The 21,534-nt window shown below is 42.6% G+C and overlaps 1 protein-coding gene across 5 annotated transcripts in view; it reads left to right on the top strand.

Moving 5' to 3' along the window:
- The first annotated feature begins 1,322 nt into the window (after window positions 1-1,322).
- tmem121aa (transmembrane protein 121Aa) overlaps window positions 1,323-21,534 on the top strand; it is a 136,002-nt gene continuing 115,790 nt past the window's right edge. For 3 of the 5 annotated variants that reach the window (XM_059953922.1, XM_059953931.1, XM_059953939.1), the window contains exon 1: window positions 1,357-1,726. The gene's annotated coding sequence lies outside the window, so the exon portion shown is untranslated. Of the gene's footprint in view, window positions 1,727-2,000; window positions 2,063-21,534 lie in introns of those variants that run through there. The other 2 variants (XR_009508555.1, XM_059953956.1) reach the window with 2 other exon arrangements.

The raw sequence follows: 21,534 nt of genomic DNA, 5'->3' as shown, positions 1-21,534 counted from the left end.
CACAATTTTGTGGGCCGAAGGGCCTGTATTGTGCTGTAGGTTTTCTATGTTTCTATCATATTCTATTCATTTGAACCATTGGCTGCAACATTTCCTACAGAGGTGATAATTCATTGACAAAAAATTCTTTGTAATGTCCTGGGTTTGTGAAAGGTATCATTTAAACATTTACAGAATCATAGCGCAAAACCAGGCCCTTCAGCCCAAGTCATTCATGTACACCAAGGTAACTACCAAAGCGTATTGCATATTTCCTTAAACCTTTCCTGTCAATGTACTTACCTAAATGTCTTTTAAATATCATTATTGATCTTGCCTCAACTGCTTTCTCTGGCAGATTGACCCATGCATGCATTACCTTCTGGGTGAAGAAGTTGCCCTCCCATCCAGGTCCCTTTTAAATCTTTTTCCTATCACTTCAAAACTTACACCTTCCAGTGTTAGGGTTCCCTTTCCCTGGGAAATAAAGACTGTGTCCCTCATACGTGTGTTTCATTTCCTTCCCAATTGTGGGCAGATACAACCTTCAACCTGCCACGAAATAACGGACCACACAAGAAATAACAGCGAATTTGCCTCAGCGCTGTTAACGGTCTGTATACAGCTGATCTGTATCTAGCTGTCTCTTTCACTCAGTCTGCTTGTCTATACCTCTGTCATTTTACAAAGTGCTCAGTGCAATGGACTCTGAGTAAACCTTCAGAAACCTGGACCTCCCCGGGACTGGTTAAAATGAGAGAAACTCTCCCCTCCTGCACCAATGCCTTTTACAATAGACTTTTTTTATTCCTACATTATTAATGCAAATAGTATGGAAAAGAATCTGCGCCCATTTATCGTGAATCAATTTACTAAAAACTTGGCAGAAGGTTTTGAGGTGTTCAGCCAAAAGCAACTACTTGCCTAATTTTAAACTCTCTCTCTCTCGCTCTGACCTCCAGGAACACTGGACTAACGTGCTGTTAGAATTCATCTTCCAAATGACTGCACAAGCGACTGTTCAGTGTCAGTGAAAGCTCTAGATTTTGTGGTAGGGGAGGGGAGGAGAGGAGACAGCTAGCGATGGAGGGCTGCAGGCAGCACAGATATTAGGCAGTTGTAGGACAATGTGACGGTATTTCGTGCAAGCAAAATGCTGATAAATTACCCACACTGAGAGTCAGCGCCTTCCCTTATTCTGGTGGGTTTGGCAGTGGCATGCGGGAACGGAGGCTTGTCAGCAGTGAATGTGTTGATGTGTATGTGTGTGTGTGAGAGAGAGGAGAGAGAGAGAGAGAGAGAGAGAGAGAGAGAGAGAGAGAGAGAGAGAGAGGGAGAGAGAGTAAGAGGGAAAGAGAGAGAGAGAGAGAGAGAGAGAGAGAGAGAGAGAGAGAGAGAGAGAGAGAGAGGGAGAGAGAGTAAGAGGGAAAGAGAGAGAGAGAGAGAGAGAGAGAGAGAGAGAGAGAGAGAGAGAGAGAGAGAAGAGAGAGAGAGAGAGAGAGAGAGAGGGAGAGAGAGAAAGAGAGAGAGAGAGAGAGGGAGGATTTGAAAGGGGTCTCTCTGTTGCGAGGGAGACAAAAACCCGCTCAGGATTCCCGCCGCTGTCTCAATGTCACGATCCACCACAGGAAATCTATCTACTCAGCTTCCTTTCTCCCGGGGAAGGAAGATTACAATTAGCTTTTCATCGTGAGCTTTTGGCAGATTCGGCAGCACACTCAGTCCCGAGGAGAAAAGCAGGCATCGGGTAAGAGAAAACTGCAATTTTACTTGGATCGCTTAACTTGAGGGGTTACACGACATGAGGGGATAGGTTGCAAAGGTTATTTACAAAACTACAGAAATTAGCGATTTTTTTCCAAAATGCATAAAATGATATCCTTTTCTTCCCCTTTGCTTGTTTTCGCCCAGAAACTATATCCATTTGTATCATATCTCCCTCTCACACAATTTAGCCCCAATGGCAGTTTCTGATCTCAGTATTCCATTGGGATTGTAGAAGATGAACGAGAGACCGTTGTCCCTTACTGAGGCATCCCTGAGTGTTGCGAATTGCTTGTATTACAGAATGGAGCCTCGAGAGGTACAGTGGGTTGTGGGTGTGGGGGTGGTAGGGGAACATTTGTCAGAGAAGCTGATCTCTCTATCTGGAGCTGTTTTAAAAAAGCATTTGAACTTATTTCTGTGTTGTGCTGCCGCTGTTTGGAACCACAGAGGATAGACTTTCGGAGACGAGCTTTATGGTATGCTTTATAACTAAAGTTGTTCAAATCCCACCTGGTTAGCTTCATGGAGGATTTTTGATTTTTCTTCAGTTGTAATGATTTTGTCTGAAAAACTTGCCAATGTTACTGCAACAATTCTGGGTGAAATTTGGGTTATGCACCTGCGGTTCCTTGCAAAGGGTAAGAGATGGGAGATGGTGATGTGGGGATGTTAAAGGGTAGCGGGTGTGGATTGCAAGAGGGGGAGCTTCCAGGTTTTGTGGCTTTGGGGAAAGATCGCAACGGCAAATGCCTCGCCACCTTTCCAGTTGCTACCATGCTTTGAAAACTGCCGATTTGATCTGAAAAGCAGCTGCAAAGGTATATATTGCCGAACATGGTGATGGGTTGCAGGCTAAAGCGCAAAGTCCATGTAATGAAAATGGCGCTAAATCCCGCCAACCAATCTTGCATGCTGACAAGGAAAGCACTGGTTCTTAGAGGGGCAGGGACCTCCGAGGGAATTAAAAAAGAGTGCACTACCGCAAGCCCTCAAAAGTTATCGTAGAACACCTGAACCAATCGCTTTCCAACAACATTGATATGGAACGCGTAGTTTATTGGAGACTTCAATATAATTGAGCGTTTATCCCTATCACTGTGTATTTGCTTTGCAATAATAACCGCAGAACACGTTAAATAAAATTCCCTTTCTTTTTCTGAAGTAAAAGTTGAAACTGGTTGGATCGGATTCACAGTAGGTGGCAGTAGGGAGTCACTATCCAATCGCTCGTTGGCTGAGGCCGCCTGGAGGAAAAATAATATTGAAATAACTCTCAAACGGTGGCAATCTTTTCAGCAATTGTTCTTGTTACCCCCTCTGTGATTTGTGATAACTTAAGAGTTCGTAACCGCTGTGTGCATTTTTACTAACGAATGATCTGCAGTAAATAAACCTAATGCCGAAACAGTTGAGGTGGACAGTGGGAGAGGAACAGTCTGTGTCGGGTGGAAGGGTCCATTTGTTGGACTTGGCTGGCGCACCTGAATGAAAGAGGGTCGCGCTTTTGACTTATAGCGCGCTGTGTGTGTTGGACAATGCCTGTGCAGTACTTGCTGTTCATTACAGCCGTTATTGGCTCACTCTGCAGCACTAGACGATCCATAATGCAGAATATGTCCTAAGAGCCCATTCCGCCACATATTGTGTGATCAGAGCTTTCAATGACTTTCCCCGAGGGGAATTAAAGTAAGATATACAGAAGTTTTTTTCCCCTAATACATTAAGTGTGCCTTAATTAATATATGCCGTTTAATTTGATGAAGTATTTGAATGGATTGTGGAATTCAGTGGCTGATAGAATTAGGTCAGTCCACAGATACAAGCAACTCGCAGGAAACTGCAAAAACAAATTTACAACAAAGTACCTTAAGTTCTGTATAAAAATGTCAAATAGTCTTGAAAGATATTTGCTGCAAGCAGATTTTGAATGTATAGATTTGTAGAGTAAGTGCAATATGATTGAAAATAGTTAGTAAGTTTGGGAGTTTCTTTAAGATCAATATGTTTCCTCCTCACTTTTGAACTCTTTTTTGATCAGTGATTGCAGTTAGGAATAAAATGATCAATCCTTCAGATATCACACAGAGTGGAGGATAGCTAATGTTGTTCTGCTCTTTAAGAAAGGCTCTAAACACAAACCAGGAAATTATAGGCCAGTGAATCTAACATCAGTTGTGTGAAAGTTAATGGAAGATATTCTAAGAGATTAACTCATTAATAATAACTAATAATAATATTAACTCATTAATAACATGTGTACTGAGGGAGAAGGCTTACTGAGCACCAGCATCAGATAGCTGGACTAACATCAAAATCATTATAAAACTCGATCTAATAGCATCTGTTGTTCATCCATAGAACAGATAGATTGTTCGAGTCTGCTAGAGGGAATCATGGCCGCCAGTATATTGGCGTAGGCAACGTGCTGATGTATGGCCTCAGCCTCAAGCATCAACTGTTTGCTCCTTTCCATGGCTGCTGCCTGGCTTGCTGAGTTCCTCCAGCATTGTGTATGTGTTGACTTCCACGTATAATACATTGTAGTTTTGCTGGAGTCAGCTGTGCGCACAGTGATGCCACAGTCTACTTATCACATGTTCCCTCCATCATCAGCACAAGTTGAAGAGTGGATACAATCTGAGACCTTTGGTGAACATCGCATGAAAAGCAGGGGACTCAACTCACTGAAAGTGCCAATTGACTGATATTGATTCCCACAGCATCACCCTCAGTTCCCAATGCTACTGGACTCTACATCAGGTGACCCTCCACTGTCTGAAGCCTCCATGTAGTTCATGTCAGAGCTGCTACCTGTGATCACTGGCTCCTTGACCAGCCCATGACCTAATGTGGGTGGGCCCACACGTGGTGGGGTAAGGGTGTCAATTGGGGCAAATGATTCGCACTCGTCTGGTTTGACACAAGGGAGAATGCCATGCCCCCTCACCAACCCTCCTGACACCCACTGTACTTTCTGTCCTCCCCCATGGCAGTCTTTATACAGATGGTCAGTGACTTGACACCTTCCCTTGTGATGCAACAGCTGTGAGCCTTCCATGCAGCCTGCATCGGAGTTGCACAGGTCCCATTTTAATGCAAGGTTGCAGGCGCAAATCTGTTTCTAACATATTATGAGGCAGCTGGTAGAGACTCAGGTTCAATCCTGACCCCAGCACTGTTTATGTGGAGATTGCACCCCCTCCTTTCCTTTGGGTGCTCTGGCTTAACCCCTCCTCCCTCAGACTAGTGGGTTGCTACTATAAAGGTTTGGTTCAAGTTGCTGTTGATACAAAAGTGAGCAGTAGAACCTGAGGAGAGTCCATCGGTGTGTGAAGAGAATAAAGTGAGTCAGGATAGGATTAGTGTAAAAATGGGAGCTTGATGGTTGGTGCACACAGTGGGTTGAAGACCCTATGTCTATGTTGTATCTCACTATTACTCACTGCAGCTCTCCCTTTACCTAATTGAGTAAATTATTTCAAATAATGTGTTGAGCACCTGATGTAGCACTTGTTTAGCACACTTGAGCAGAGTGAAGTGCAATTTCTAGGCAATAGCCAGTATCATTGGATGTTTAAGAATTATTGAGTAATAGTGTGAGGGAGTTAGATTAACATGAACAGAAGTATATGTATATTTGGCACAGCAGTGGTGGGGATGGAGTTGCACTTTGAAGCATCTGGATTAACATTATGGTCCACAATATTCAGCTGTCTTTGGGATGGGGGTGATGCTTACTGAGCAACTATTGGATTAAATGTCAGAAGAGATTCAGACCACAATTCTGCCAACATTTAGTCAATAATGTAATTTAATCTATACGTTCAATAACTCAGCCCTGCATGGCGTGTTGCTGAATGATGTCAGAACAGGGTTTTGGCATTAATCAAACCATTTTTGTTGTTATTTAGCTTTCAGAAAGGGTAGTAGCAGCAAGACCCACTTCAAAATTGATCATGGTGACATGACTGATTTAAGATCTGATGATGTCTCAAGCTTTAAAATGATGATCATATTGCCTCTTAAAAATCATTATGAAGTGCAACCCCCGATGAGAAGCTGGTATAAATTTGTTTAAAAATGTGTTATTCAATTTGACCAATACCCTCCCCCAACTACTCATCAAAGCACATTGGAATGCTTAAGTTTTAATATTCTTCAAATGTCATTTAAATTAAAAATAAAATAACTCTGCGATAAATTATTTTCTTTCCTTTATTGCATGGTGGGAGAAAGCAGTACACTTAACATGTCCCTGTCCGTATAATCCATAGTGGAATATTCTAATAAAATCAGTCTGTTAAGGTCATACTGGGTTAACTTTGACCTCCCTGGCAGACATGAAAGTCAGTGTCTGATGATACTGTATTAGACATGAGAGTTATAGAGACATACAACACCGAAACACACCCTTCTCTCACTAATAATATGCAGACTATCAATGACTATTTACAATGAACCTACAGTAATCCATTTTTTTTTATTCCCCACATTCCCATCAACTTCCTCCAGTTTCCATCACTTACCTACACGTTAGGGACAATTTACAGTGAACAATCAACCACCACTTTGCATGCAGGGAGATCATGCAAACTCCACACAGACAGCACTTGATGTCAGGGTTGAACCCATGTCTCTTGGACTGTGAGGCGGCAGCTTTACTAGCTGTGCTGCTATGCCAGCTAGTCTCTTAGAGTGGTGGTGAAACTGCTGGTGGAAAGAGAACAAAAGCCCATCTAATTCAGTATCCTGGTGGTTGCATAATCCAGTGAAAACCATAAGACATAGGAACAGAATTAGGCCACCTGGCCCATTGAGACTGCTCCGCAATTCATCGATGGCTGATCCTTTTCTTTTCTCCCTGTAACCTATGATGCCATGTCCAATCGAGAACCTATCAATCTCTGCATTAAATACACCTGCCCTCTATAGCTGCATGTGGCAACAAACTCCACAAATTCACCACCCTTTGGCTAAAGAAATTTCTCTGCTTCTCTGTTTTGAAAGGGCGCCCCTGTATCCTAAGGCTGGGCCCTCTTGTCCTAGACTCTCCCACCATGGGAAGCATCCTTTCCACATCTACTCTGTCTAGGCCTTTCAACATTTGAAAGGTTTCAGTGAGATACCCCCTCATCCTTTTGAATTCCAGCGAGTACAGACCCAGAGCCATCAAACATTGCTACTATAATACCACTTTCATTCCTGGAATCATCTTTGTGAACCTCCTCTGGACCCTCTCCAATGCCAGCACATCTTTTCTAAGATGAGAGGCCCAAAACTGTTCACAATACTCAATGTGACACCTCACCAGTGCCTTATAAAGCCTCAGCATCACATCCTTGTTATTGTATTCTAGACCTCTTGAAAGGAATGCCAAAATGGCATTTGCCTTACTCACCACTGACTCAACCTGCAAGTTAATCTTTAAGGTGTTCTGCACAAGGACTCCCAAATCCCTTTGCATCTCAGATTTTTGGATTTTCTCCCTGTTTAGAAAATAGTACATATATTTATTTCTACAACCAAATTGTATGACCATGCATTTTTCAACATTGTATATCATTTGCAATTTTCTTGCCCATTCCCCTAATCTGTCTAGTTCCTTCTGATTCCTATCTGTTTCCTCAATACTACCTGCCCCTTCACCAATCTTCATATCATCTGCAAACTTGGCAACAAAGCTACCTACTCCATCATCTAAATCATTTATATACAGCACAAAAAGAAGTGGACCCAACACCAACCCCTGCAGAACACCACTAGTCACTGGCAGCCAATCAGAAAAGGATTCTTTTATTCCCACCCACTGCCTCCTACCAATCAGCCAATGCTCTAACCATGTTAGTAACGTTCCTGTAATACCATGGACTCTGAACTTGGTGAGCAGCCTCATGTGTGGCACCTTGTCAAAGGCCTTCTGAAAGTCTAAATATACAACATCCACTGCATCCCCCTAATCTATCCTACCAGTAGTCTTCACAAAGTATTCTAACATGTTTGTCAGGCAGGATTTTCCTTGAAGGAAACCATGCTGACTTTGTACTATCTTGTCCTGTGTCACCAAGTTATCTTTAACAATTGACTCTAACATCTTCCCAACCACCGAGGTCAGGCTAAGTGGTCTATAATTTTCTTTCTGCTGCCTTCCTCCTTTATAAAAGAGTGGAGGGACATTTGCAATTTTCCAGTCCTCTGGCACCGTGCCAGAGTCCAATGATTTTTAACAGATCATTTCTAATGCCACCACAACCTCTAACGTTACCTCTTTCAGAACCCTAGGATGGAGTTCATATGCTCCGGGTGACTTATGTACCTTTAGGTCTTTCAGCTTTTTGAGCACCTTCTCCTTTGTAATGGTAACTCCACCCATTTCTCTTCCATCACACACTACAACATCAGACATACTGCTAATGTCTTCCACAGTGAAGACTGTCGCAAAATACTTATTTAGTTCATCAGCCATCTCCTTGCCCCCGTTATTATTTCTCCTGCCTCATTTTCAAGCAGCCCTATTTCTACTCTCATTTCTCTTTTATTTTTAATATACTTGAAAAAAACATCTACTATCCACTTTGATATTATTTGCTAGTTTGCTTTCATCTTTCATCTTTTCCTTTCTAATGAGTTTTTTAGTTGCTCTCAGTAGGTTTTTAAAAACTTCCTAATCCCTCTGTCTTCCCACTAACTTTTGCTTTGTTGTATGCCCTTTCTTTTGCTTTTACATTAGCTTTGACTTCCCTTGTCAGCCATGGGTGTATTTGAGTATTTCTTAATTTTTGGAAGACGTATGTCCTGCATCTTCCTCATTTTTCCCAGAAACGCACACAATTGCTGCTCTGCTGGCATCCCTGGTAGTAGCTCCTTCCAATTTGCTTTGGCCAACTCCTCTCTCATACCACTGTAATTTCCATTACTCCACTGAAATACTGCTACATCAGACTTTACTTTCTCCCTATCAAATTTCAAGTTGAAAACAATCATATTGTGATCACTGGTTCCTAAGGGTCTGTTGGCTCACAATGGCAATCAGGTATCCAAAACATACTCAGGGATGCACGGAGAAAGTTACAGATGTAAAAGAAATTTCCAAGCTGTTGAACTCCGTCATTATTCTTTCAAAATAAGCAGTCATCAACACATCTAGGGGGTATAATTGTAAGGTGTTTGGAGGAAAGTGTAGGGGGGAATTTCATAGAAACATAGCACAATACAGGCCCTTCGGCCCACAAAGTTATGCTGAATGTGTCCCTACCTTAGAAATTACTAGGGTTACCTATAGCCATCTATTTTTCTAAGCTCCATGTACCTATCCAAAAGTCTCTTAAAAGACCCTATTGTATCCGCCTCCACCACCGTTGCCGGCAGCCCATTCCACACACTCACCACTCTCTGCGTAAAAAACTTACCCTTGGCATCTCCTCTGTACCTACTCCCCAGCACCTTAAACCTGGCACTGTTGTGGCAGCCATTTCAGCCCTGGGAAAAAACCTCTGACTATCCACATGAACAAAGCCTCTCATCATCTTATACACCTCTATCAGGTCACTTCTCATCCTCTGTTGCTCCAAGTTCACTCAACCTGATTTCATAAGGCATGCTCCCCAATCCAGGCACCATCTTTGTAAATCTCCTCTGCACCCTTTCTATGGTTTCCACTTCCTTCCTGTGACCAGAACTGAGAGTACTCCAAGTGGGGTCTGACCAGGGTCAACATTACAACATAGGGTCAACATAGCTGCAACATTACCTCTGTGCTCCTAAATTCAATTCCACGATTGATGAAGGCCAATACACCATATGCCTTCTTAACCACGGAGTCAACCTGCGCAGCTGTTTTGAGTGTTCTATGGACTTGGACCCCAAGGTCCCTCTGATGTTCCACACTGCCAAGACTCTTACCATTAATACTATATTCTGCCATCATATTTGACCTACCAAAATGAACCACTTCACACTTATCCGGGTTGAACTCCATCTGCCACTTCTCAGCCCAGTTTTGCATCCTATCAATGTCGCGCTGCAATCTCTGACAGCCCTCTACATACACTATCTACAACACCCCCAACCTTTGTGTCATCAGCAAACTTACTAAGCCATCCCTCCACTTCCTCATCCAGGTCATTTATAAAAATCACAAAGAGTAAGGGTCCCAGAATAGATCCCTGAGGTCATTGACCCAGGAAAAATTCAGAGGAATTTTTTTTTTTATGCAGAGAATGGTGAGTGGATGGGACACCCTGCCAGAGTAGGAAGTAGAGGTTGATACATTAGGAACATTTAAGACAGGCTGAGAGGCCTTAAGGTTGGTCAATGGGACCAGATGTAACCAGATGTTGTGGTTGAAAGGGGAGTCATTTAAAGGGGATAATGAAACTGAGGGAGATGGATGTACAGATTGTTTTCCTTGGGGGATGCATATCCTGTCATTTCTCACAGACAGTGCCATGAAAACAATCTCATGGCATCAACCCTTAGCAGCATTTGCATGGAAATGAGGCTGGCATGTTACATATACAAAAGCAAAGGCTGGCTTCCTCATTGTATGTCAATAATGGCCAGTCTATTTCCTGAGATTGGTTACCAAAGTCTCTGCTCATATCAGAGATGGTGATTGTGGTTGGAGAGGATTGGGTGGCTCAGGTAGTTTGAATTTTAACCTCACGGTCCCACCTCACCAAATTTTGGGGTACACTAGTTACTAAATCCCACTCCAAGCATCCCAAAGAAGTGGTCCTGGACATTGCTAAATGGTTTGTTACAACTATTTAATCCCTTCTGAATAAGACCATAAGGCCATAAAAACTAAGACCAGAATTAAGCTACTTGGACCATTGAATCTGATACGCCATTCAATCATGGCTGATTTATTTTCCCCCTCATCCTGCCTTCTTCCCATAACCTTTGACACCCTTACTAATCAAGAACCGATCAACCTTTGTTTTAATGACCTGGCCTCCACAGCTTCTGTGGCAATGACTTCCACAGATTCACCACTCTCTAGCTAAAGAAATTCCTCCTCATCTTTGTTCCAAAGGGATATTCTTTTATTCTGTGCTCTCTGGTCTTAGACTCCACCCCCCCCCCCCCAACTATAGGAAACATCTTCTCCACATCTACTCTATCTAGGCCTTTCAGTATTCAATAGATTTCAATGAGATTTCTCCTCATTCTTCTAAACTCCAGTGCAAACACCCCTCATACATTATCCCTTCCATTCCCAGAATATTTCTCATGAATCTCTTCCAATGCCAGCACATCTTGTTTCTTAGATAATGGGCCCAAAACTGCTCATAATACTCCATGTGCAGTCTGACCAATACCTTATAAAGCTTCAGCATTACATCCTTGCTTTTATAGTCTAGTTCTCTTGAAATGAATGCTCACATTGCATCTGTATTCCTTGCCACCAACTCAATCTGCAAGTTAACATTTAGGGAATCCTGCACGAGGACTCCAAGTCCCGTTACACCTCTGATTTCTGAATTTTCTCCCCATTTAGAAGACAGTCAACATCTTTATTCCTTCTACCAAAGTGCATAACCATACACTTCTCTACGCAGCATTCCATCTGCAATTGCTTTGCCCATCCTCCTAGTCTGTCTAACACTCAGCCTTCTCTTTTCCAGTGAGACTATGTCCAATATTAATGATTGTGTCTCGTAATCTTAATCATGTTAATTGCTCTTTTCCAAATCCTTTCCGTAGCTACAATATTATTTACACACAGGAATAGCAGATTGGCACACAGCTGTTTCTCCCCTTTATAGAAGATGCAGACTATCTTTCATGCCGGACTTTCATTTCAAGTCTGTCTCGCTATCCAGAAACATTATTGTATACTCTCCTATATAAAGAAAAGGTTTCCATTATCAGGATTGTCTGCTAATTGAAGCTCAGAATTGTTCTTTCAGAACCTTTTTGGGATGCTTACTCCACCAAGAGCAACAGTTTCAGCTTCTAGTCAGTTTCATTTTCCATTTATTTCTTTCCATTTCTTTATTCTTTCCATTTAAATTATAGGACCCTCCCTACATTTTTGTATTCCCTAGATTTCTCTCCTGTGAAATTCACCTGACACCCAGTATTTTCATATCACTTCATTGCTCATTCTTTTCCATTTTGGAGACTGTATGGTTTGCAAGGCCAGCCACTCCAAGCTCGAGCTGAAGGAGAGCCCTGAACAGTTCCACCAGAGCATCCGCCAAGGATGAAGAAACTTTCTGTGTCTCAATCTTTCTCCACCATTGCGAGCCAGTTGTAAAATATTCCAGCAATCCCCCTTTTTTTAAAAATTCAGTTTCAGTGGTAGCCCTTCCAATTTGTAAGACCTTGCTGAAGTCCAAGTGCATTTCAAAGCATTTCACATTAGTTGCCTGACTGTTGGTTATCATACTTTCTCCCTATCCTACTTTAAGCACACCCAGTACATCCATTAAGTCTATTTATTTCTTAATCTAGCAAATTATTTTTAATGTTATTCTCCCCTCCCATTGCCATTTTCAAACTAAAATCCTTTCAGAGTGGCACAGCCAGTGGAACTGCTATGTTACAGCCCTCAGAGACCTGGGGATGATCCAGACCTCTGGTGCTGTCTGTGTGGAGTTTGCATGCTCTCCATGTGGCAGTGCAAGTTTGCCCAGGTAACCTGCTTTCCTTCCACATCCAAAGCAGGCTGGCAGGTTAATGAAGGGTCTCAGCCCGAAATGGCAACTGTTTATTCCCATCCATTGATGCTGCCTGATCTACTGAGCTCCTCCAGCACATTGTGTGTATTACTCGAGATTTCCAGCATCTGCAGTTCCTCTTGTGGCAGGTTAACTGGTTGCCCTGGATTACCTCTGGTAGCGGTGTGGTAGGAAAGTCAGAGTGGAGACATGAGAAAGAATGGATGGCAGAGAAACGAGTGGAGAAGAGGGTTGGTGTGAGATAGTTTTGAGCACTGGCATTGATATGATGGGCTTAGTAGTTTCCTTTCAAATCATAAGAAAAAGTATAAGGTTATTTTATTTTTATACTTGCAGTGTGTCTTTTTGCATTAAATTTCATTTTATTCGGTGCCATTTCCTTACAAGGATGGAGATTACAATTTTTAGCAATTAGCAACAAATGCATTAGTATTGCACTTTTAAAAAGTGTCAACTGATCCTCAATCCCCAGAATTTAAAAAAACCTGCAAGGTGGTTTGCCGACATAATTAATAGCTCAATCAAAGCAATTTTAGCAGCAATTTGGACACAACGTACATAAATTTTCTGAACTTCCTGGATTTTACCAGCAAGAGAAAGGAGGCAGTGGAATAATACTGGATTAAGTTGACGATGAAACTGGTAAATGTAACGAGTCTGCTGCCTCACAGCTGAAACACTTCTGTTAAATTTTGTGAAATTTAGAGAACATTTTGCAATTTGGTGCCCAAAATTCTGAAGGTGACATGTTTGTGAGCGGCACTTTTTGCTGGTCTCAGTGACCTCTTTGGTGTGACGGTGGATTGTGATGCTAGACCTTGGAGCTGACAGGACAAACACCATGAAGGGCAGCATCAGAAGAGTCAGGAACAGCAACAGTCCAATCTGGACTCGGCTATGGCCCAATCCAGACACATCCGCAGTTGCCTGGAGGGAGGAGTTAATGAGTGGAGAGAAGGGCACACTCTCCATTCAACGAGTCGGAAAGAGGGTGGCCTTCCTTGTCACCTCAGCACAACAGAGTTGTGGGGCATCGGTGACAGATGGCAGCAACTACTGGAACAAGATTCAAAGGTTAGTAAGAGATCCATAGAGTTATGCAGCACAAAACCGACACTTCTGTTCAACTGTCCAGACTGATCAAGGTGTCTGTCCAAGCTCATCCAATTTGCCTGGATTTGGCCCACATTCCTCTAAACCTTTCATATCCAAAAACACACACAAAATGAGGAACTCATCCCTCCTCCTCCAGGTTTCACCTATCGCCTTGTGTTTCTCCCCCCCCCCCCCCCCACCTTTCAAATCTGCTCCTCAGCTTTTTTTCTTCAGTCCTGCCGAAGGGTTTCAGCCCAATACGTCGACTGTACTTTTTTTCCATATATGCTGCCTGGTCTGCTGAGTTCCTTCAGCATTTTGTGTGTGTTGCTTGGATTTCCAGCATCTGCAGATTTTCTCTCGTTTGTGACCTGTCCAGATGTCTTTTAAATGTTTCAATTTTACCACATCTTCTGGTAGCTTATTCCATATACCCGTCACTCTTTCTGTGTGAGAAAATTCCCCCTCAGGCCCCTTTTAAATCTTTCCTCTCTCACCTTATATCTGTGTCCTCTGATTTTAGACTCTCCTACCCTGGGTAAAAGACTATGGCTATCAACCCTAGCAATGCCCTACATAATGTTATAAACCTCCATAAAGTTATCCCTCAAACTCCTGTGCTCCTGAGAAATTATTTCCAAGCTATTCAGCCTCTCCTTATGATTCAAGCCCTCCAGTCCAGTCAGCAGCTTTTCTGCAAACCTTCCCTTGACCCTGGCTGTAAGGATCCCCATCTCCTTTAATAAATTTGCCTCAGTTTTCTTTCAGGGCTCAGCTGCTGATATTCATCATCTCACAGTCACTCCAGTACAGCAGTAGCCAATGCAGGTGACTGAGAGGACAATTCTATGAACTGAGGATACAGAATATAGAACATAGAGCAGTAATGCATAGGAACAGGTTCTTTGGCAAACAATATTGTGCAAACTAGTTAAGCTACTGATGTCTAATGACACTAATTCCTTCTGCCTGCTAATGGTCCTTATCCCTTCATTCTTTCCATACTCATGCCTATCTGACAGCCTCTTAAAGATCACTATTTTGTCTGCTTCCACCACCACCCTGACCAGTGCTTTCTAAACATCCACCATGCTCTGTGCAAACTCTTACCCTCTTACCTTAAATGCATACACTCAGGGTGTTTTGACCCTGAGAAAAAGATACCAACTTTGCACTCCATCTGTGCCCCTCATAATTTTATAAACCTCTGTCGGGTCTCACTCAGACTCACCCACTCCAAAGAAACAACTCTAGTTTGTCCAACCTCTCCTTACAGCACCTGCCCTGTAATCCTGGTAAACCTCTTCTGCGCCTTCTCCCAGACTTCCAGCTCTTTTCACTAATGGGATAGATGTAATATTCCAGAGATGGGCGAACCAGAGCTTGTTTAAAGCTGCAACATAACGTTATGGCTCTTGCATTCAGTGTCTCGATTAATAAAGGCAATCATATCATACATCTTCTTTACTGCCCCCTCAGCTTGTGTGGCCACTTTCAGGGAGCTATAGACTTGGACCTCAATATCACTCCACATCTATTGTAATGAAGTGCTTTTAGAGGTTTGTTATGGCTCAAAATAACTTCTGCCTCAGCAAATACCTGCACCCACTTCAATTTGCCTATCGCCATCATAGATCTTTAGCAGACGCTATCTCGTTGGTTCCCCACTCTACTCTTGACCATTTGGACAACTGAAGTACATATATCAGGATGTTGTTTATCTCCTCAATGTCATCTCCTCAAAACTTATTATCATGTTCCAAGACCCATGCTCTATACCTTCCTCAAAGATGCATTTGGATCCTTGACCTCAGTGAGAGACCAGAATCAGTGTAGATTGGAAACCTTACCTGTTTGTCACAGACTATCAACACAGGTGCACTCAGGGCAGTGTTCAGCCTTCTGCTCAGCCTCTGCTCTACTCGCTCTAGAGCTACAACTCTGTGGCTAATCACAAAATATAAAATCTCGAACAGCACAGCACAAAAATAACCCATTCGGCCCACAGCTCTGTGATTAATTAAATTATTAATTAAATGTCTAAATATATTAATCCCTTTTATTCACACAATAACTATATCACTTCAGTGTCTGCAAATTCACACACCAAAGAGCCTCTTTAAACACCTCCATCATAATTCTTGCTTCTTCTGCAAGGCTTGGCATTGCATTCCAGGCACCCAACACTCTGTAAACAAACTTGTCCAGCACATCCCCTTTGAAATTATCCTCTCTCACCTTGTATATAGCTACCTTAAGAGTATTACTTCAACACCATCTTCAAGTTTGCAGGTGCCACCACTGTTGTTGGAAGAATCAAGGATTATGACAAGGAGGAGTTAGGTCAGCTGGTTCAGTGGTGTTATACCAATAACCTTGCAGTCAATGTCTGCAAAACTGATTGTGGACTTTAGGAAGGGAAATCAGGAAAGCTAGCACCATTCCTTATTGTAGGGTCTTTTGTACAAAGGCTGAGCATTTTCAAGTCCCTGGGTGTCAATATCTCAGAGGATCTCTCTTGGACCCAGCACATAGATGCAACCACAACGAAGGCATGGTGGCGTCTCTATTTCCTTTGAATTTTAAGGAGAGTTGGCCTGTCACCCACCACAGATGTACAGTTGAAGGCATTCTGGCTTGTTGCATCATGGCCTGGTATGGGAACTACGATGCACAGGAACACAAGAGGCTACTGAGACTAGGGGACTCAGCCAGTTCTATATGGATGCAGCTCTCCACTATCTCAGGAAGGAAACATCCATCATCGGGGACCCTCTCCGAGACATGGCTCTCTCCTCGTGGCTGCCATTGGGCAGGAGGTACAGAAACCTGAAGACCCACCCCTCAAGGTTCAACAATAGCTTCTTTCCCATTGCCATCAGGTGTTTGAACCAACCTTACAAACCTGAACACTACAGTGGACAACATTTTTATTAACTTGTACTAAGTTTATTGTGTTTATTGTGTCATCTCTGTACTAGACTGCCTCTGCGAAAAGCTAATTTTCATGGCATTTATACACTGAAAAATAACAGAGTGCCCTGGAAAATAAACTTGAACTTCAACATCAGTGATCTTAAGCATCTTGCCATTAACTGTGTACTTTCCCTTTACATTTCACCAGCCAAACTTGACAATTCCCATCAGGATGAGAGAGCATTCATTTCTGCAGCTCAGGCTGGAACACAGGACTCCCAAGCTATTGCCATGGTGGCAATAATGTGCTGCAGCCTAGCCTCCATCTTCACACCCAGAAATGTCCCACAGCCAGCTGCCTGGAGACAGGGATATTCCTGTTAAAGGAGTTGATACTGGTTGGTGAAACAGCATGAAACAGTACTGGTGTGGCCATAGGTTCCTTGATGGTGCAGAGTCAGACTGACCTCTTTAGAGAAGGAAACTCTGTTGTCCTTCTGCATAGCCCACTTGATGGCTGAAGTCCTTGTGGGAGATTAAACACACATGTAAAAATTGCCAAGGTTTAAGATAATTATTTTGCACACAATCACTGTGTGCAGTGAGGAGAACCAAAATTGAATTCTGTCATCAGGTAGCAGCGACGCACCACCATCCTACCTCCGAACGCACCTCCAGTGTGTCCGTGGTGTTCTGTGAGTGTGCCCAGATGTGTTGAATCACAATTATAACAGGTTGCAGCACAGAAAAGAGCCTGTGCTGATCACTGAGTCCAGACTTCCACACTCAGCTCTTACCCCAAGTCTGTGTAGAGTAAGATTCTTCAAGAGCTCATCTATGTATCTTTCAGTGTTTATATCATAGTTTAGGCATTTACTTGCAGGAGCTGTTTGAGGTAGAGGGTCCATGTTAGATGGTCAACTGGTGTTTGTTGCAGGGCACAAATAGGAATCTGTATTTGTTGCTGTTATTGGGGGGTATGTACTAAAGTCATGGTGTCTTACAGCATGGAAAAAGGCCCTTTGGTCCAGCTGCTCCATGGTGATCAAGATGCCATTCTGAGCTAGTCCCATTTGCCTGCACATGGTCCAGATCTGTATGTCACAATGTTCACTGACAGACAACGAAACCCAGGTGTGGAGGAATGACTTACTCTCATGTTGAGACAGAAACAAGAGCTTATTCATAGGAATTCCATCAGAACATTGGTGTCTTCTCCGAGTGACATCACAAGGGCCCACCCCACGATCTGCGCTCATCAGAAATCTGCTTTAAATAAGCGCAGTACGCTAAAAACCTGTGCCAGTCAAAATAGACTTGTCAAGATTAAACAGAAGCACAAAAGCTTAACAACTCTAGAGAAGACAACAATTAACAAACATAGGATTTGTGAACCCTGTAGAATTTTATCCATTTCTGCGTAAATGTGACCTAAAATGTGATCAGATATTTATATATGTCCTAAAACTAGATAAAGAAGACCCTATTAAATAAATAACACAAAAACATTATACTTGTTCATTTAACACACACAAAATGCTGGTGGAACACAGCAGGACGAAGGGTCTTGGCCTGAAACGTCGACAGTGCTTCTCCTTATAGATGCTGCCTGGCCTGCTGTGTTCCACCGGCATTTTGTGTGTGTTGTTTGAATTTCTAGCATCTGCAGATTTCCTCGTGTATACTTGTTCATTTATTTACTGAGAAAAATGATCCAATATTACATGTATTTGTTGGAAAAAGTATTAAAATTTTTGCTTTCAGTAACTGGTATGATCCCTTGTTCAGCAATAACTTCAACCAAGCATTTCTGGTAACCATATAACCGTAACAATTACAGCACGGAAACAGGCCACCTTGGCCCTTCAAGTCCATGCCAAACGCTTACTCTCACCTAGTCCCACCAACCTGCACTCAGCCCATAACTCTCCATTCCTTTCCTGTCCATGTACCTTTTCCATTTTTTTTAAATGACAATATCGAACCTGCCTCTACCACTTCTACTGGAAGCTTGTTCCACACAGCTACCACTCTCTGAGTAAAGAAGTTCCCCCTCGTGTTACCCCTAAACTTTTGCTCCTTAACTCTCAACTCATGTCCTCTTGTTTGAATCTCCCCTACTCTCAATGGAAAAAGCCTATCCACATCAACTCTATCTATCCCCCTCATAATCTTAAGTACCTCTATCACATCCCCCCTCAACCTTCTATGCTCCAAGGAATAAAGACCTAACTTGTTCAACCATTCTCTGTAACTTAGGTGCTGAAACTCCAGTACCACTCTAGTAAATCTCCTCTGTCTCTATCTCTATTTTTAGACATCTTTCCTGTAATTCGGTGACCAGAACTGTACACAATACTCCAAATTTGGCCTCACCAATGCCTTGTACAATTTTAACATTACATCCCAACTGTTGATCAATCCTGCACGTTGGCTTGGAGAAATTTTAGGCCATTTCTCCTTACAAAACTGCTGCAACCCTGGGATGTTGGTGGGCTTCCTTGTATGAACAACTTGCTTCAGGTCCTTCCACAACATTTCTATAGGAATAAGGTCAGGACTTTGACTTGGCCATTCCAAAACACAATTTTTCTTCTTTATAAACCATACTGTTGTTGATTTACTCATGTTTTTCAGATCATTGTCTTGTTGCATTATCCAACTTCTATCAAGCTTCAGGTGATGCACACTACCCTAATATTATCCTGTAAAATGTGTTGATACAATTTTGAATTCATTGTTCACTCAACAATTGAGGCCCTGAGGCAGCTACCAAAACCATGATGCTCTTTCCACCATGCTTTACAGTTGGGACGAGGTTTTGGTGTTGCTGTGAAGTGCCCATTTTCCTCCAAACATAGCAATGTGCACTTCTGCTAAGAAGTTCAACTTTTGTCTCATCTGTCCACAGAACATTGTCCCAGAAGCATTGTCTTTTGCAAACTTGAGACATGCAGCAATGTGTTTTTGGAGAGCAATAGTTTCCTTCATGGTGTCCTTCCATGAAAACCATTCTTGTTCAGTGTTTCTTACAGTGGACATGTGAACAGAGACTTCAGCAAGTTCCAGTGACTTCCTTGAGTTCTTTTTCATCTCCTTCAGCTTTGCACATTGTACTGTTGGTGTGATCTTTGCAGGACACCCACTTCTAGGGAGAGTAGCAGCAGTATAGTTTCCTCCATTTGTAGACATTTTCTCTTACTGTGGGCTGACGAACACTCAGGTCTTTAGAAATGCTTTTGTAGCCTTTGGCAGCTTCATGCATCTCTACAATTCTTCTTCTAAGGTCCTCCGACAGTTGTTTTGATTGAGGCATGATGCACATAAACAGATCTTTCTTGAGAAGAGCAGACTCTATCAGTAAACTGACTTCATGTGTCTTTTTTATAGGGCAGGTCACCTCTACAACCCACACCTGCAATCTCATCTCATTGATTGGAATGCCTGACTCCAAAAAGCTTTTGCAGAAGGCATTACCCCAGAAGTTCACATACTTTCTCCACAAATTCATGTGATATTGGATCATTTTTCTCAATAAATAAATGAACAAGTATAATGTTTTTGGTGTTATTTATTTAATTGGGTTCTCTTTAACTAGTTTCAGGACTTGTGTGAAGATCTGATCACATTTTCAGGTAGACATTATGCAGAAATAGGGAAAATTCTGCAAGATTCAAAAACATTCCAGCACCTCTGTAGGTGCTTAGACACTCCAGGCACGTGATCACGTGCTTGTCTAAGTGTCTTTCAAACATTGTTAATATATCTGCCTCAATCACTTCCTCTGGCTGCTCATTCCATGTGTGGCCACCCTCTGGTAAGAAAGTTACCCCTCAGGTTCCTATTTTCTTCTCTCTTATCTAGCCTATGCTCTCTTGTTACAAACAAGTGAAAATCTGCAGATGCTGGAAATCCAAGCAACACACACTAAATGCTGGAGGGTCCTACTGAAGGGTCTTAGCCAAAATGTCAACTGTACTCTTTTCCATAAATGCTGCCTGACCTGCTGAGTTCCTCCAGCATTTTGTGTGTGTTGCTATACCCTCTAGTTCTCAGTCCTCCATCCCTAGGAAAAAGACTGCGTACATTGATCCTATCAATGCCCCTCATGATTTTATACACCTCTATCAGATTACCTGTTTGTCTTCTGTGCTGTAAGGGAAAAATTCTTAGCCCACCCAACCTCTCTGTATAACTCAGTACCTTGAGTCCTGGTTTTTTGTGCACTGTTTCCAGTTCATTAAAATAGTCCTATAGTGGGGCAAACATATCTGAACAGAATACTGCAAGCCCAGCTGCAGTATCTCAAAGCCCTGACTGATGAATGTCAGTATGCAATAAGCCCTCCTTCACTGCTCTGTCTACCTGTGACTCCATCTCCAGGGAACCATGTACCTGAACCCCAAGGCCCAAAGAACACAGCAATGGCAAGAGATGAGAGTAGGAGAACTGGAGAATAGCCAGTGTGCTCTGCTGTTTAAGAAAGGTTCTAAATATAAACCAGGAAATTATAGGCTGGTGAGCCTAACATCAGTAATGGGAAAGGTATTGGACAGTATTCCAAGGGACTAGATATATGACTATCTGGATAGATACAGACTGATTAAGGATAGTCAGCATGGCTTCGTGCATGGTAGGTCATATCCAAACAATTTTATTGTCACCCGCTGTGAATATGACCCAAGTGAGAGTGAGAGACTCTGAAGCAGGTCGACAGATCAGACTTTAATGTTAAAGGGAAAAGGAAACAATAAACGCTAGGCCAAACAGGGCTATTAACTAAAGCTCTCAAATGGAAAACGAAGCTGACACTGCGGCTGAAAAGAACAACTAAGAATAAAACGAATACCGCTAGGCTTCAGAGTCAGTTGACTCGACAGTCCAATTTCTCAGGCAAGGCAGAATGCAAACAGGCAGCAAAGCGTTGCTGTGTCTAAGTCTCGACAAATACTACGATGGAATGAATGGAGTTAAAAACTATCACAATGAAATAATAATTAGCTGACACGTACGTATTCACAAGCACAATTGCCGTATCTGCTGTGCTGCCGAATCCATGGTTGTGACAGGACCCCTCTCTCTAGGCACAGCC

The sequence above is a fragment of the Hypanus sabinus genome, chromosome 2 (assembly GCF_030144855.1).
Source record: "Hypanus sabinus isolate sHypSab1 chromosome 2, sHypSab1.hap1, whole genome shotgun sequence".
Classification (NCBI taxonomy): domain Eukaryota; kingdom Metazoa; phylum Chordata; class Chondrichthyes; order Myliobatiformes; family Dasyatidae; genus Hypanus; species Hypanus sabinus.
Note: the sequence above shows the minus strand (reverse complement) of the source record. Positions and strands in the feature narration are given on the sequence as shown.